The 16,305-nt window shown below is 43.1% G+C and overlaps 1 protein-coding gene across 3 annotated transcripts in view; it reads left to right on the top strand.

Moving 5' to 3' along the window:
• SKA3 (spindle and kinetochore associated complex subunit 3) overlaps window positions 1-16,305 on the top strand; it is a 637,733-nt gene that overhangs the window by 295,830 nt on the left and 325,598 nt on the right. The gene's annotated exons all lie outside the window — the stretch shown is intronic.

Here is a 16,305-nt window from a genome sequence, read left to right as displayed (position 1 = left end):
TGTTTAAAAACAGTTTAACAAATAGGGAAAGGTGTTACTACTTGTCTCAATAGCTTGTATATTTCGGGTTGTTTTTATCATACTCAGTATAATTTAAAACCGTGTGTTAGAGTTACAACGACCCTTTAGCAACCAAACCAACTGGATGAGTACAATGATTTGCCTTAAGCCTGATAAAAATGTTTTATAACACTCAAAAAACGTTGATTTGAAGGACTAAAATTACGAATTTCATGGATTCAATAAAGCAGCTGCAATCTGACCCAATGTTGTATTGTTCAAAATACTTCAAGAATGAACAAAAATGTCTTGTTCAGTCGCAGCGTTCAGGTTGCTTCTCGGCATTTTTGCAACTCGCATCCAAGTTATTTTGTTCATAAACAAAAACAAGAGAACTCGCCCATGAACAGTTGCTCGTTTAGCAGCTGTCAATCAGACACATTAAACATGATTAGAGGTGTAAGGTCCCACTCGCTGGCAAGGAGGAAACCGTGATTAGGACACAACAATCAAATATATCAGATGGATCTCATCAATTAGGGGATGTTAAAGTTTCAGATTCATATCCCTCAGATTTATCCACATTTTCCAGCGCATCCTCTCCATTTGTAAATCAACACTATGCATCGGTCAGTACCGCAAATCCATACCCAACCTCCGGAGCACGTTTTTGGTATTATGTCTATCAACATGGAGAAACTTTGGGTACATAAATAATTTGTGTCTGTAGAGAAGCCAGTCTTCCAGGGAAGTTGGAGATCCCCTACCTCAATGATTACTAACTGCAAGCAGTCCCTCAAAAACACCGAATTATTGCATCGAGAGTCGTGCAAAATTATTTGGAGCACAATTCCCATTTAAACCAAGAAATGACAAAGGGCCGACGGAGTAAAAAAATCTCAAAGCAGCCACGTGCCCGTCAAACAGAGTTTATGCTACTTCATCCGTTTGTGGCCTTTGATACCTTCAACCACTAGTATGCCTAGAAGCCTGATTTGGTTTCTCAGGAGCGGTTGAAGATGTGCGATGCTGGTGATGGACAAACCTCACAGCAGATATGCCTTATGTGCGTTTAAGAAGTATAAGTTACAATTTGCTGCTGACTGCTGCATATTTTGGTCTTCATATTATTGTGAACCTTAGCTGTTACATATGCAAGTACATAACTATATATTTCCACAACAAAACATAGTTCAACCCTTCTTAGTTTACCTACATATTAAAAGCAGTTTGCTGGTTGCGCTGCTTCCAATCCGTAGGTTGTAAGCTGAGGATTGAACTTGAGAGTGCAACTGTTTTCTGGGCTGTCTTGCTGGGTTGTAGGTGGTGCAGTTATCAGGGAAATACCCTTGTTTTCAGCTGTCTTCAGAAGTGTATGTGCCTCTAATGTTGGCTGGCAGCAGGTTCCAGAGCCTGGTGGCTTGTACTGAGAAAGGAGTGTTTCGTACGGATTTCATAATGTAAAGTGGTATGATGATAAATGGTGCAAGTGTAGAGAGCAGTGTTCTGTTTGGTTTGCATTGCTTGAATTGCTTGTAGTTATAGTGGTCCTTTTCCTTGGAAGCTCTGTGGACAATACATAGTGCCTTGCCCCTCTAGCTATAGTTAGTCAGTGGAAGGATTGCAGGACTGGAGTCATGCGTTCTGTTGGGTGAAAGCAGAGAAGAAGCCTTGCGGCAGCATTTTGGTTGAGTTGTATTTTGAATGTGATGAATGCGGGTGCGCCAAGGTGTAGCTTGTTGGCATAGTCATGCTTGGAGATTATAAGTGTGGGGATAACTTGCAGTTAATGTTGGTATACAAGGTATCATAAGATGCAAAGTAGAGTTGTATTGTGACGTTGTTAAATGCGGTATCAAGGATAGGTCTGAGCCATGGTTACTCCTAGGATCCTTACTTGTCTTTTGTTGCAAAGGCTCCATGTTCCTTTGGTCATATATGGCGGTAGGTTGGTACTTTTTCCATTGTCTGCAGATCAGAATGTCTGTCTTTGCGATATTGAGATGTAGATGTTTATTCATCCTCCTTTTGTTTATGGCACAGAAGCATTCATCAAGTTTTGAATTGTAGACGTCTCCATAGCTATCCATTTTAAAAATGACTTGGATGATAACTGCATAGTTGTATTAAGTGAGGTTGTATGATTTAAGTTGATTTGGTGAAGGGGTTAGGTAGATGTTGAACAATAGAGGGGATATGATGGACCCCTGAGGAACACCACTGTGTTGTGTGTGAGTAGGTGATGTAGGTAGACTGCTGCATTTTGTCTGGGAGATAAGCAGCAATACATTTTAGAGCATTTTCCCAGAACCTAAGATCGTAGAGTCTTTGTGGTCGTGTGTGGTGGTGGACAGTGGCAAAGGCAGCTGATAAATCCAGAAGCAACAAGGAAGCTACACTGTGCTTGTACACTGTTAGTTTTATTTCATCCCAGATGGATATGATTGCTGACTCTGTTCCTTTGCCTGGTCTGAAGCCGGACTGTTGCTCTGACAGTAAACGTAAGTTCTGTGAAGTTAGCGAGTTGAGTAAACACTGCTCTCTCAAAAATGCTTCCTAAGAATGGTCCATTTCATAGGGGCCTGTAGTTTTCTGGGTCGTATGATTTGAAGTTTTTGTTTTTGAAGAGAGATCTAATGTAGGAGGTGTTCAGCAAAGGTGAAAATTAACCTAGTTCCAGGGACTTGTTGAGTAGGTATCTGGCTTTCTCCCCTGCACAGGTTGTGCGAAGGATATCTTTAACGGCTTTTAGTTGAACTGGATCTAAAGGTGATCCTGATGGTCTGGCTGCAACAATAGTCAGTCATAATTCTTTATTACATAATTAATTAAAATCTTAGCAATGTATGTACAAAATCATGAAAAACACATGTATCTGTGCAAATACTTAAAAACTGGATTAAAAATATACAACTTGCTTGGCCACCATTAACACTGTTCAGCAACTGACAATAAAAGGAGAGATTCCAACTTCATGGGCACAGACAAGGTGAAAGTCGATCATTAATGTATAAAAATGCTATGGCTGGATAAACTATGCATTTAGTGCTATTGTCTTGAATGCTTAATATAAAATTGGAGAAAAATAAGACACAAACAATACCTGGTTTTCGATGGCTACTCAAGTTTGTAAAACATAGATAACATTTGTAAACTAGTGCTTAATGTACATAGAACCAGAATGGTATTAGGGGACAATTGATCAAGGTTGTACAAAACAATGGATCTTCACGCTTGTGATATTGACATTACTCTGGCTTGTCAGTGTTTTAAGTAAGGTTTGGTGCAGGCATGTATACTTGCCAAATTTGGCCAAGTCGCTTGGCGCCATTAAGTTAAAAACCAAATTTGTGGTTTGATATCCACAGAGTCTGTTGGCACATCAACCTTCCAGCCATGATATGTTTTAAGCATGCCTTTCCAGTCGTGCTACGAAGATATGACTGTGGTATCAAATATGGGGGGGGTCTCGAGTGTCGTATGAAGCGGCCACTGCATCAAATACCGGAGCGCTCTTTACTTTTAATTTTGCCAAATCAGCAATCCCTGACTGTGTCGTTACTTATTGTTTGAGGATTTTTTTTTTAAGGCAGAGTGTGATAACAGTTTGTTATTTAACACCAACAGATCTATTTGGAGTGTATTTGCTGATTTGATTAAGTAGGCCGACCAAGACCTTAAGACTTAATACTGAAGGTCTGATTGAGAATAGATTTCATGGTATTCGGGGGAGCCTTTACGGCCCTATGATGATGTTTTAAAAACTCTCCCATGCTGGACCACATTTGCTCTTCGAGGCCCAGTTCTAATCTAATCATATAACCTCCTGTATAGAATGGGAGTCTAAAACTTCTCTTGTGTGCTTGAAGTTGAAATTTGTCAAGTGTCTTAGTAAGTTGTTCCGGGAAGGCATTGTGCCATAATTAATTGCTGGTAAGAGGGAGGCCTGGATGACACGTTGAATTGGGATTGTAGATGGATTCTCTAGAGCTGTATTGAGCTGACTTAATCTCATGGTAATCAGCGCTGCCTTGTTTTTAAGGTGACTTAGATGAGTTTTGGGTCCTCCCTTTTTTGACAGCCACACACCCAGATAGTTATAGGCACTTGTCTTTTGGATTTTTAGGGGGCCCACACTCCAGGCAGTGTTTACTTTCTTATTAATTCATCCGAATACCACGACTTTTGTCTTTGCAACATTGATGATCATTTTATTTACTTCATTGTATTTGTGTAAGGCGGTCAGGCCTTTATGAATCCCTGTTCTCAAATTGTCCTGTAGCACTAAATCGTCTGGGTACTGTAATAATGTTATCTTGAAAGACCCAATATTTGGTGGAATGAGGTGTGCCTGTTTTAGGGCCGAGAACATATCAGCTGTATACAGGTTAATTAAAGAGGGGCCACGACGTACCCCTGGTTGAGTCCACTGTCTGTTATTATTTTCCCTTTTGTGACAGTTTCAGAGAGCTTAATCTTGACTAACCCTGGACATAGTGTGCGTAGCGGGGCTACACGGAGTTCTACGGAGTTTCAAACAAACTCTGTGGAACTGTGCTTCACTACGCCACCCGCCTCCACTCCCCCATTATAAAAGGTAAATAAACATCAATTAAAACCACTTACCTGTACTACGGCATCCCCGGGCTGCCCTCCTCCTCTTCATCTCGTTAATCCTTGAGAAAACTGCGCATGCACGAGCCCCCGCGCATGCACAGTTTTCACAAGGATTAGCGAGACGGCAAGGAAGAGGAGGAGGGCATCCTGGGGACGCCGCAGTACAGGTAAGTGGTTTTAAATGTATTTTTAATTAATGTTTAATTACTTGTTATAATGGGGGGGTGGAGGCGGGGGCTGGGCAACTCTGCTCCGCAGCGGAGTGTGTGGAGATTTGCCTTCTCCGCGCAAGGCGGAGAAGGCAAATCTCCGCGGGCGGAGCAAAGTTCTCCGCCCGGGGTTAATCTTGACCTAGGTCGAGGTATATAGTGACATTATTGCCCATAGCACGTTGTTTGGAATGCCCCAGTCCTGTAAATTCTACCACAATTTGTTCCTAGCCACTGAGTCAAAAGCAGATGAGTAATCAATAAAACATGCATGTAAGGGCTGGGATTTGCAATTTAGAGATTGTTGGATTAAAAAAAGATATGGCCACAATATTATCTGTTGTTGATTAGTTGGTCCTAAAGCAGGTTTGACAAAACGGGATCAGGTAGTTTCCTGCCACCCAAAACTCTAGATCTTTCAGTAGGAGTGAGGCATAGCCCTTAGCTTCAATATCCAACAGGGCAATGAGGCGGTAGTTGCCTGGATCCAGTCTGTCTCCGTTCTTAAATATTGGGTGGAGTATTGAGCCTCTCCAGTTTTCAGGTATGTGTCCTGTCGTAATGCATGTTCGATATAGTGGGAGCAGTATGGAGGTCCATAGATCTATGTCGGTCTTAAAATTTTGGTCTGGGATGCCATTTGGGCCTGGCGTGCCTGAAGATCTAATTCTCGACAGAGTACTTGAAATAAGTTTTGCTGTAAAATTCAAGGCTTTATTGGGCTCCACTAGATCTGTACAGAAAATAGTATTAAACGAGGGACCAGATGTTTTAGTTACATACTGTTTAAGTGCTGTATTCACTGTACCTCCTCAGTTGCGTTAGAGTGTGGGTTGACATGGGAGGTTGGATTTTTAATGTAGCTTCACAACTCGGCGAGGCTGTTTTTGTCCAGAAGGGAGTATACGTGTAGCCATTCTTTCTCCATTTTTTCTTGCTAATGGACCAAACCAGCTGTTTGTGCATTTTTATTTGTTCCTTCAATTTTTGGAATAAGTTGTTTGTTGTGTGTCTTATTAAGAAATGTACGCGTCCTGGAAATCTTCTACATACTAGCAATAACTGGACATTTTTGATGACTGAGCTTTGCCTTGAGCCTAGGAGTCGAAGTTTTTGGTCCTACTATGATATGGATGTCGTTAATAATAGTGTCCCAATGTGCAAATAGGCTTTGTCCATTTTGCATCTGAAGAGTGGTGGCACATGTACATTTCCAGGGTTTGAATATTTCCCGGGAGACTGGGCCCCATTGTATTCGGTGAATTCGTTGTTTTGTTTCATCCCTGTTTGAAGACCCAATCGTCTTCAAGCAGTTATGCTTTATAGATTTTAATTGTAGCTCAGAGCAAAGTGGGGGATGGCCAATTGAGTGTAGTAACGGAATTTTAAACGTCGCGAGCTGCTCCATATTAATGGGTGCCATGAACATATAGGCTAGTGTACTTGCTTCTCTGATTGCAGTATTTTGTTCCAGTGTGTGTTGAAGGGATTTAAGAGTGTATCTATTGAGCAAGGTACATAGTTTTTCAAGAGGTGTTCAGCAGGAGTGTGTTTAGGAATCGGGGCCCCTCAAGTGAAGGATGTTAAAATCGCCACAGATTGTTAACTCATGATTAGGGTGATCACAGAGAAAGTCTTCTAGTGAGTCCCATAACTGTATAATCTTTTTGGCCTGTATTGAACCGAAGCTTTTAAAATAAAGGTTGAGCAACAGAATTCTCATCTTATGGCTCATGATTTTTGCACCCTCAATTAAGATGATTTGCATCATGCCATTTTCAGTTGGATTTTTTTTAAACCTTTAGCTCTAAACCGATGTTGAGGTATATTGATAGGCCACCAGAGGACCTTCGGAATTTATTATTTTTATTTGCAGGGTGATGTATTTAATAGAAGCCTGGTATAGTTATTGGACTTAATGAACAAGTTTCTTGAAAACAAAGCAAGTCATAGGCTACAATCGGGGATCTTGCTGGGGGCAGATTGAGTAGTCTAGACAGTCCGACTACGTTCCATAAAAAGTATCTTTAGTTCTGTGTTGTGATTAACAAGCTGTTTACTGGGGATAGGAGCGATATTGTCGGTTGCTGGAGAGAGAGGGGGCTATCTAACTCCACTCTGGTTTGTTCTTATCCTCCACATGCCGATGTTTACTTTTCTAGTTGGAACCCCTGTATTTATAAACTGTCTTGATATGCTCAGTGTACACTGTACGGGGGTAGTTTGTAAGTGCCCTATAGCCTTTAAGACACTGTAGGTACTTGTGTGCGAGCTTTGGGGCTCTTTTTGGAGCTTTAGGGGAGGTGGATATTTGGGTCTCATGAGTCTTGACAGCACTATACCGCAGTCTTCAAAATTGGTGTTATTGCTCATGATTAGTTCTGCCAGTGTAGATGATTTCAGTGTGATTATTGTGGACTCCCTTCCCTTAAAACGTTTCTGAGGTGTTATAAATTCGATGAACAGGATGTCCTCTGAGGTAATGTTGGTCAAATTTGGAATAACTTTGAAAAGACAGAGTAGATTGGAGTGATTAAGACTGTCATGGTTACCCTCTGAGCTGTACTGCCGTGTTAATACCAATTTGGTAGTGCTTGAGTCACAGCTGGTTCTGTTATATTGGTGATTGGTACATGTACTGTTTGCTCTTTCAGATTTGTTTGCAATGGTGCTTAATGTTTGCGCCCGAACAAATTGGCTGTCGCTTTTCTGTTTTATTCGAGGGCCGTTGGAGCTGCCCTCGGCTACAGATACTACGTCTTTTTGCACCCATGTGTTCTTGTCTGAGGGCAGTCCTGAGTTGCTAAGTTCGGCTGGTCCTGCACTAGCTGATTGCTTCGGGGTGGAATAATCTGAATGAGGTGAGGGTGCTAATACAAGGCTTTGATTGGTCGCGGTTCCAACTTCATGGACGGGCAAAAGCAGACTGAAGGTCTGAGTGACAGACGATGGGATTAAATCCCTGTTGTTTATTTTCCTTCCTGGTTCTTGAGCCTTACTGGTTTTAAGCTCTTGTTTGTTTGAGTCATCGTTGTTCATTTGGTGTTTGGCTTCTTTATTTTTTGGCCTTTCTTAAACGTTTTTTAAATCTTTTGGACAGTACCCATGTCCAGTGGTCTACCTTTTGATTAGCAGTATCCTCGTTGGTGTTTGGGGAGTTTTTACCAACAGTCCCCGTTGTAGTGGTGGAGGTAGATGCGTTGTCTGTGGGTGGCCTTACCGGGGATTCTGATGTGATTGGCACCGGGTCTAAATTACTTTTATCCTGGACAAGTAGGGGGCTTGGAGGGGGTGGCTTTAAACTCCGATACTGATGATTGCATGCATTTTTCCATTCTACGATCATAGATTTAAGGACCTCCGGTAAGGTGCATAGTTTTTCTGTTATGTTATGACAGACACAAGAAGATATTACTTTGCCAATTTGACTCGCGCCTTGCTCTTTTTGCTCCATACTGATTAATCTGGTCTCTATTTTAGCGATGGACTTACCTGATGCTTGAATCGGCTCCAATTGTTGTTCTAATTTCTCTGATTGCAATGTGAGAGCATTTATTGTAGCCACCAAAGACATTTTAATTGTGGCCAGTAATTTATGCTGCACCCTAGGGGGTTGGGGCGTTGATAAAGGTGAACTATTGTAAGTGCTCTTGTCCCATATAAGGCTGTAATCCTGAGACTGGGTTGGCGGAGGTTCACGCTGTTTCGATGCAGTAGTGAAGTCTTTATTAGTGTTATAGCCCTTAGGGGAGGGTGCCACAATGTTGACTTCATGGGAATTTTTTTAATTCCATTCATTGCCCGTTGGCTCTTTTGGGATGATTGATGCCCTACTCTCGCTGATCGGAGAGAGCTTATTTCTTGCGATTGTTCGTTATGGATTTGGGCCATAGTTGTAAGTAACGGCTTCAAACAAACAGGGGGGTTGTTTTGATCTCGGTGCTGTGGGACTTTTGACTCTGATGCTTCAGTACTTGCATCTACACTATTACCTTGTAAATTTGAGTGAGAAAAAATGCTATCTGATGAACTTGTGGGGGAAATTTCAATTATGGGGGTAGCTGGATTATGATCCTTCAGTATAGGTGTCATTACTTTTATGGTGAGTTCTGAGTGATGTGTTTGACAATAACTGTGAGGATACTACATCACCTGTTACACCTGGGGTTTGTACTGATTGTATATTAGGCGAAGGGGTTGAAAGAACTCTTTTGCTGAAGAAATCATAGATTAAAGCGTTCGTGCCAGTTGTAAATATCCTACCGCTCTGCTTGAGACTCCAGCTGGATGTGGAAATTGCTTTTTGGGCGCCAGAAGACTTGATGGTGGTGGTGTCTCCAAGTTGCTTGTGATCCCTGTTGCCGGTTTCACACAATGTCCAAGCGGGGCTTGCGAGAACAGGGCCCCCTTGGAGTGCGCTTGGCATTAGCGTTGGTCCTCCAAGCTGTAATTGAGCAGGGAATGCTGGCCCTAGAGACAGTTTTGCAATGATGGTTCCTAATGAATTGTACGCGTGAGGGCGAAATCGTTTTTGTTGGTCAGGGTCTTCATACGACCCTGGTAAAATAATCTGTGAGACAATTTCCACCCAAGAGGAATGGGGGTTTAGATCTGTTTGAGCTTCTACTAAATCTCAGAGTGTGCCGGCCCTCAAAATTGGAACTGAGTGGTGTTGACGGCATCTGGTGTGGTCGCTCAGGCGGGCCCTGTTGAAGCCCTGGCTCCACGACCCTCCCTCTGGATGTATTTTATTTTATGTTTTTTTAATCTTATTTTTTTTCTTCGTGGTAGTGCCTAGAACTAGTTGGCATTATGGCTTACCATATCAATTGGGCCAAAGTTTTTTATTTTCGGTTTCTCCTGTAAAGGTGGGGTATTGTAAATGATGACTGGTTGTTTATAGGGAGCTTTTAGGCTGCTCAGAACTGATGAAAACTTTTGTTTGTGCCAGAGCTTTCAAGTTGCTAGGGCCTTAGGAGGGTTGTGCCAAATGATTTGGTGACACTTTGTGAAGCCCTAAGAGGGCGAGGTTGATAACCACTGGATCAATGAAACGTGGGCCTGCGGGAGCAAGTGGGGCACACTGCCTCCCACAAGCCGCGCCCGGCACTAGCTGGGCCGCTTCTGCAGGAGGGCGGGGCACACACTTTGCGGCAGCCGACTCAGGCTGCCATGCTCGCACCCATTTGTAAATGTGCAAAAGGCAGGCAGGAGGCCTGTGGGGTGAATGACACCACTATGGCTCTGTGGATCCTTGAGGGGCAGCAAAGATTTACAAAAAGCTTGATGGTTGGTGCTGGAGGCAGGAGGCCCATGGGGTCGATGGCACCACTATGGGTCAGTGTATCCTTGGGGGGCAGCAAACCTGAGCAGCAAGGTTGAAAAAAGAAAGAAAGAAAAAGGCAGAGGCCAGGCCAGGCAAGGTGAAGTAAAGGCCAGACAGGCGAGGTGGGTGGGAGCCAGGCGACTGAGTAGAGGGCGTGCAGAGACCTGGGGTCTGCCCTTCTCAGTCGGGTGTGGTTTTTCTGGTTCCTGCAACAGCTGCAATTAGCAATTTTACTCTTGCAGCAGAGGATGTGTTTGTTTCAGTGGAGCAAACCCCTAGGTTCACTTCCAAGGATCCAGGACTGTGGTGGCACCGCTTGGCAGGGCAGACTCACAAGTAGATGAGCCAAGGGTTGGAACCGGAGTATTCTAAGCCTTTTGTGTCTGTGAGACTTAAACATCAGGAGGCAGGCCCTTGGAGTCACTCTGGGTTCTAGTGATGCAGGTCCAGTCCTTTTCATCCAGGCAGAGAGAGAGAGAGAGAGCATCGGGCAGCAAAGCAACACAGATAGGCAAGAGTACAGGAAACAGCAGTTCCAGCAGAGTGGTAGTCCTTGAGCACCACAGCAGATCCTCTCCTTCCTGGCAGAATGATCCCAGGTCCAGACGTGTACTGATTTGGTAGTGCCAGAGGTCCAGTACTTGTACCCAGTGGTTCCTTCGAAGTTTGGGAGACTTCATAGCAAGCTTTGAAGTGCACAGAGGCTCTCCTTTTTTTCGCTTTCAATACAAATCTCTCTTGCTTCAGTTCTGTGTATAGTTTCGATCCATGTTCCAGGACATTTAGTAGACGTGTCTTTATATCATTATCCACATATTGTTTGGTCACGAAGTTGTGTAGTCTCACAGGCTGTCATTTCAAAGGGATTTCCTTGCTGCTGAATGAAATGAAGAAGGCTGTCAATATGTGAATTAAAACGTTCCCCTCACGTTCGTGGTGAGGAACAGTTTCAAGATGCCTCATTAATTTTGAAATTGACAACTTATATCAATTGAAAACTTGAAACAAAAACAATATTAACATGAATTACCAATATGATGGCTAAAACACATCATTATATAGCTGCCATTTAAAAAAATTGCGGAAGGGTTGCTCTGAGGAGCGATTTTCTGTCTCTATAAGACAACTTGACCCTCAAAACCTATGTCTTGACACCAAAATGAAGTATACGGGTCTGTTGGTTCCTGAAACATTACATCATCACTGCAACATATCTGCCATTTTTAAGAATGTCGTCCAGAAAAATTCACCCCGGATTCGCAATGTCTACCAAATTTAAATTACTTCTCTAATGATACAAAAACACAAATCAAAAAATAAAAATCTCTGGACAACAATTTTTTATGGCGGTAAATCAGGGAGCCAGGATTATAATGCCAAAAGCAACGATTATTGCCAGACTCATAATTTCAGTTACTAAATGAATACTCGTGGGGGAGGGGGATGGTGTGGGGGGTTTCTCAGCATACCCTCAAAACAAGATTTTTTTAATAGACCTATTTCAGTTTTTCAATTCACAATTATTTTGCCTAAATAAGGCTAATGAGTCATGCATTTTTCTTTTAAAAGTTTTACATTAATTATCAAACCAGCCTGACGTATTTATTACTTTAAACTTCCATTTAAATTGATTAAGCCTGGAAAGAAGACACTCAAAATAATTTCAACCCTTACAAATTCCCATTTCACACCCTTTTGAGGTGTTGGTCTCTAATCCAACATTGATCCATCTTGTTGGAATAGTTTAAAATAATCCATGGCCCGTTGAGAATTGCGCGTTTGCAAACACTGCAAGTGACCGAGCGCTTATTCAAAGAATAATCTGCAGTAAAATGGGAATAGATTTCAAAATGGGCATTTAAAAATCGTGACTCTTCTCCCTAAGACATGTCACCCTAAAGAGGCTTACAGCCTTATTGCCCACATGCTCTCAAGAGCTATGAACTGCATATTTCATCCTTTTTTTAAAACAAATTTTCAATTTAGTCTAGGACAGCGCTTCAGTACATTTTGCGGCAAGTGTCGGAACAACATACAGGTACGTGTTTCCTAGATTGGGACGGATTAACATTCAATAACTTTACATGTTTGTCTTGTCTCGTTGACAGACGAGCAAATGAAACCACAACTTCTGCAAACTTCCGTTCTCTATTCGGATCTATAGAACAGTATCTGGAACTAGTGCCCCGCAATCTGTTATCAAAACAACATCCCTCTTGCCCCCCTACCCCCTCCCTCTAGTCCTATAATAACATATACTTAAAGCGTCATATTCACAGTTCAAATCAACACCACAATACATTATAGCAGCAGCTAAGGATCATATCTTTACATGTGCAATCTGACTCTCTACACATGTACAGTTAGTTCGGGGTAATATTCTATCTTCTTGCGGCTGTGGGGTAACTGGGTTAACATTAGAATCCACATCAAGATTTTTAAGGGCTTCCAACATCGTGTCCCATTCCATAGCAATTGGGATTTTACGCTTACCTTTTGCTTCCTCTCTGCGTATTTCAGCGCTTTCAGCGCTGCCCCATCGAATCAGCTCACAATGCCAAGTGTATATCGTGGGGGGTTTCTTTGATTTCCAACGCATAGTGATGGCTCTCTTTGCTAAGATGAGGGCTAGACACGTAAATCTGTATTGTACTTTGTGTTTGGAAGGTTGTTTGTAGAGTCCCAGAATACACTCGTCTACGTTATTTCCTATCTCCCGCTGTGTAATAGCCTGTTTATGCCATCTGATGGAGTCCCAGAACCCTCGTAAGTGGGGGCATGTCCATATCATGTGTAGTAAATCGTCTCCCTCCAATTGACATATGGGACAATGATGTGTCTGTTGGAACATGCAGTCTAGTCGTTTGGGGGTGAGATAGGCTCTGTGGAGCAACATGGTCTGTATAAATTTAAATTTTGCATTTCTGGATACCTTCTTAGGGTGTTCCACAATTTTCGCCCATTCTTTCTCCTCCAGACCCCACCCCATGTCGCCCGCCCAAGTGTTACGTAATGTAGTAAGTTTGATCGCTGAATGCGCACGTATTCCAACATACAGCCATTTGATAAGGTGGCTGCCTCTGCCCATGTAGTACAAGGCTTTAACTAATTCATGTGTGGGGATTCCTGTCGTTGTGGAGCCCACTGCTTTTTGACATATTGCAGCAATGCAGCGTGTAGTAGGTGGATGTGATCCGGCGCCCCTGTTTCCCTCATGAAGTTGTCATGATCCATGAGCATCTCATTGTTAAATAAGTCGGACATTGTGCTAATCGCCACTTCGAGCCAAGGTGTGATACTGCGCTTTGTGATAATTCCACTATTCAGTGGTATCCCCAATAATGGAATGGTCCCAGCATATGGAGGATGTCTGGCCGTGTAGTGCAATGCCGCTTTCCAGCACTGCAGTGCTGTGCGCAGCAAGCGTGGTAGGCTTTGGGGGATTTTGCAAAGTGGAACTAGCAGAGTGTGCAGTTTACCCCTATCTGTGTCCTGATGGTTTATACTATTTCATGCAAGTTACGTCCAGCAGTCCAATATGAAAGCCATTGTAGTTGGCATACATAGTAATATGCTTTAAGGTCAGGGACTTCCAGGCCTCCCCTGTCTGTTCCGAGTTGTAACTTTTTAAGGCTTATTCTGCGTCTGCTAGACCCCCATATAAGATCTATAAGCATGGTATTCAATCATTTGAAGGAGTTGTGTGGTATTAGAATTGGTAAATTGGTGAAGTAGTATAGCAGTCTTGGGAGGATCACCATTTTGGATATGGCCGCCCTGCCAGTAACCGAAAGTGGTAACGTAGTCCAGAAGTCAATGCTCGAGCGAATAGATCTGATAGCTCTATTGAGGTTGCCCTCTAACATTTCTGTGTGCGTTTGAAATACATGTATCCCCAAGTAATTGAATGTGTGTTGTGCTACTGGGAGAGCTTGTGCTCCAAATGTGGTGTCTACAGGGTGTACAGCCTCACGGAAGAAAAAGTCATGTGACTTTGTTGAATTAATAGCCAATCCCGAGATCTGTTAAAAAGCCTGAAAACAAAAGATGTTTACTTAATGTGTGGAAGCCCACTGATTTGGTAGGAGCGGAGAAACTGTGGGTTACGCTTGGCGCCACAGTGGCCAAAAGGGACATTGCTCAATTATGGGGAGGGTCAGCACCCCCAACTATCTCAGTGTGGAAGCGCAATATGGACTGGTGCATGTTTCGGGAGAAGACTGTATATGTAGCAAAGGGTTGCCCTCAGAAATGGTCCCGAGTGTGGGCCAAGTGGAATTCGTATAGGGAGTATCTGTGTTGCGCCTACTGTTCCTCCTGATGATGACCTAGCGTCTCCATGAGTATTTGATATGCTATAGTGCTGATTCCCGTAATTGTTCTGTAGCCTTAATGAACTGCCATATTCAACCATGTCTGACTTTCAACTCACTGTGATTGCCAATTGATTGTTTATTATTTTTTCTTTAAAAAAATCAATACAAATATTTAAAAAAAAAAAAAAACTGAAAAATATCAGGGATAGGGTCCTGGGCGGCCCGAAGGTCTTGTATGTAAAGAATGATATCATCCGCATACACAGAGAATAGATGTGTTGTGGTCCAATCGTTATGCCCAGATGATGTCCTTCAGTACGTGGTTTAAGTGCTAAGGGCTCTAACGCCAGTATGAATAATAGTGGTGACAGCAGACATCCCTGTCTCGTACCCCTGTGTATCGAGTATTCAGCCAAGATGTGTTCTCCTGTGCGTGCACGGGCGGTAGGGGCGTTATAGAGTAAGCAGAGCCATTTAAGATAATCTGCCGGTAAACCAAACTTCCCCAGTGCTTCGAACATGTAGTCCTAAGTGATTGTATCAAACGCTTAAGTCCAAAGATAGACAACCTGCATGTTTGTAGCGTTCATGGGCAATCAACATGATATGGTGCAACCGTCTGGTGTTCAATGTAGTACTGCGGGCTGGAAGAAACCCGTTTTGGTCTGTGTGTATGAGTTTATTTAAAGTTGGTAGGAGTCTGTTTGCTAGTAACTTACTAAGTATTTTATACTCCGTCGCCATATAAGACAATAGGCGGTAGCTTGCCATGTCTGTGGAATCCCTACCAGGTTTTGGGAGCAATACCACCAGCGCCTGTGCTGTAGTAAGGGGTAGTCTGCCCAATTCTAGCGCTTTATTATATAATGCTTCCAGTTGGGGGACTAGGGAGTCCGCGTATACGTCGTAAAATTCTGCTGGGAGGCCATCGAGCTCAGTGGTTTTATTACGCGGGAGTCCTTTTATTGCAATTTTAATTTCGGTTTTGGTAATGGGTCCTATTAATTATTTTTGGGCTGCCACTGTTAGTTGGGGGTATGGCAGGTCAGCCAGTAATTCTTCAGTGTGAATGTTTACTATACTAAGCCACATTAATGTCATGTTGAGTATGGGCTGTTACCCCCGTGGGGGTAGTGACTTCGTTAATTATAATAGTGGGTGGGTCGTCCCACAATAGTTTGGCCAATAGTGTCCCGGATTTGTCCGCTTCAGCATGACATAACTGCATGTATCTTTGGAAGTTTATAACCCGAACGGTCTCTAAAAGCTCCGTTTGCTGGATTCGCGATTCATGTAGTGAGGCTTGTTTGCTGGTATCATGTGTGGCCTCCTGTTCAGTTTGTTCATTCTATTTTCTGTGTCTGTGAGGTTTCTATTTATCTCCTGCCTAGCACCTACTATTGCACTGATTGCCTTGCCCCGTAGAACTGCCTTAAAGGCATCACATTCTATCAAAATGTCAGAGGCCGTGTCGACGTGCTCTGTGAAGTACTGGGTAATTGTGTCTGCAATCGTAGTGCGAAACACTGTGTCTTCGGCCACATCCTCCAGGTGGGTACCGGGGTGGGGACTCTACCCCAGTTAATCGCTATTTCCAGTGGGTTGTGGTCTGAAAAAGTCTTAGCCAGGTATGTCGCATGTGTCACCTGCATTGCTATGGCTTTTGAGCAATAGATTCTATCTATTCTTGTGTGTAACAAATGGACCGGGGAATAGTAGGAGTATTCTCTATGCGTTAGGTGGCGCATTCTCCATACATCACACAGGGCTCAACCATCTGCCCACCCACACAGTGCCTTCATCTGCTTAATCACTCCCGTGCAGGGGGGGATGGGAG

The sequence above is a fragment of the Triturus cristatus genome, chromosome 8 (assembly GCF_964204655.1).
Source record: "Triturus cristatus chromosome 8, aTriCri1.1, whole genome shotgun sequence".
NCBI lineage: Eukaryota > Metazoa > Chordata > Amphibia > Caudata > Salamandridae > Triturus > Triturus cristatus.
The sequence above is the reverse complement of the archived record's forward strand: the minus strand, read 5'-3'. Positions and strand labels throughout refer to the sequence as shown.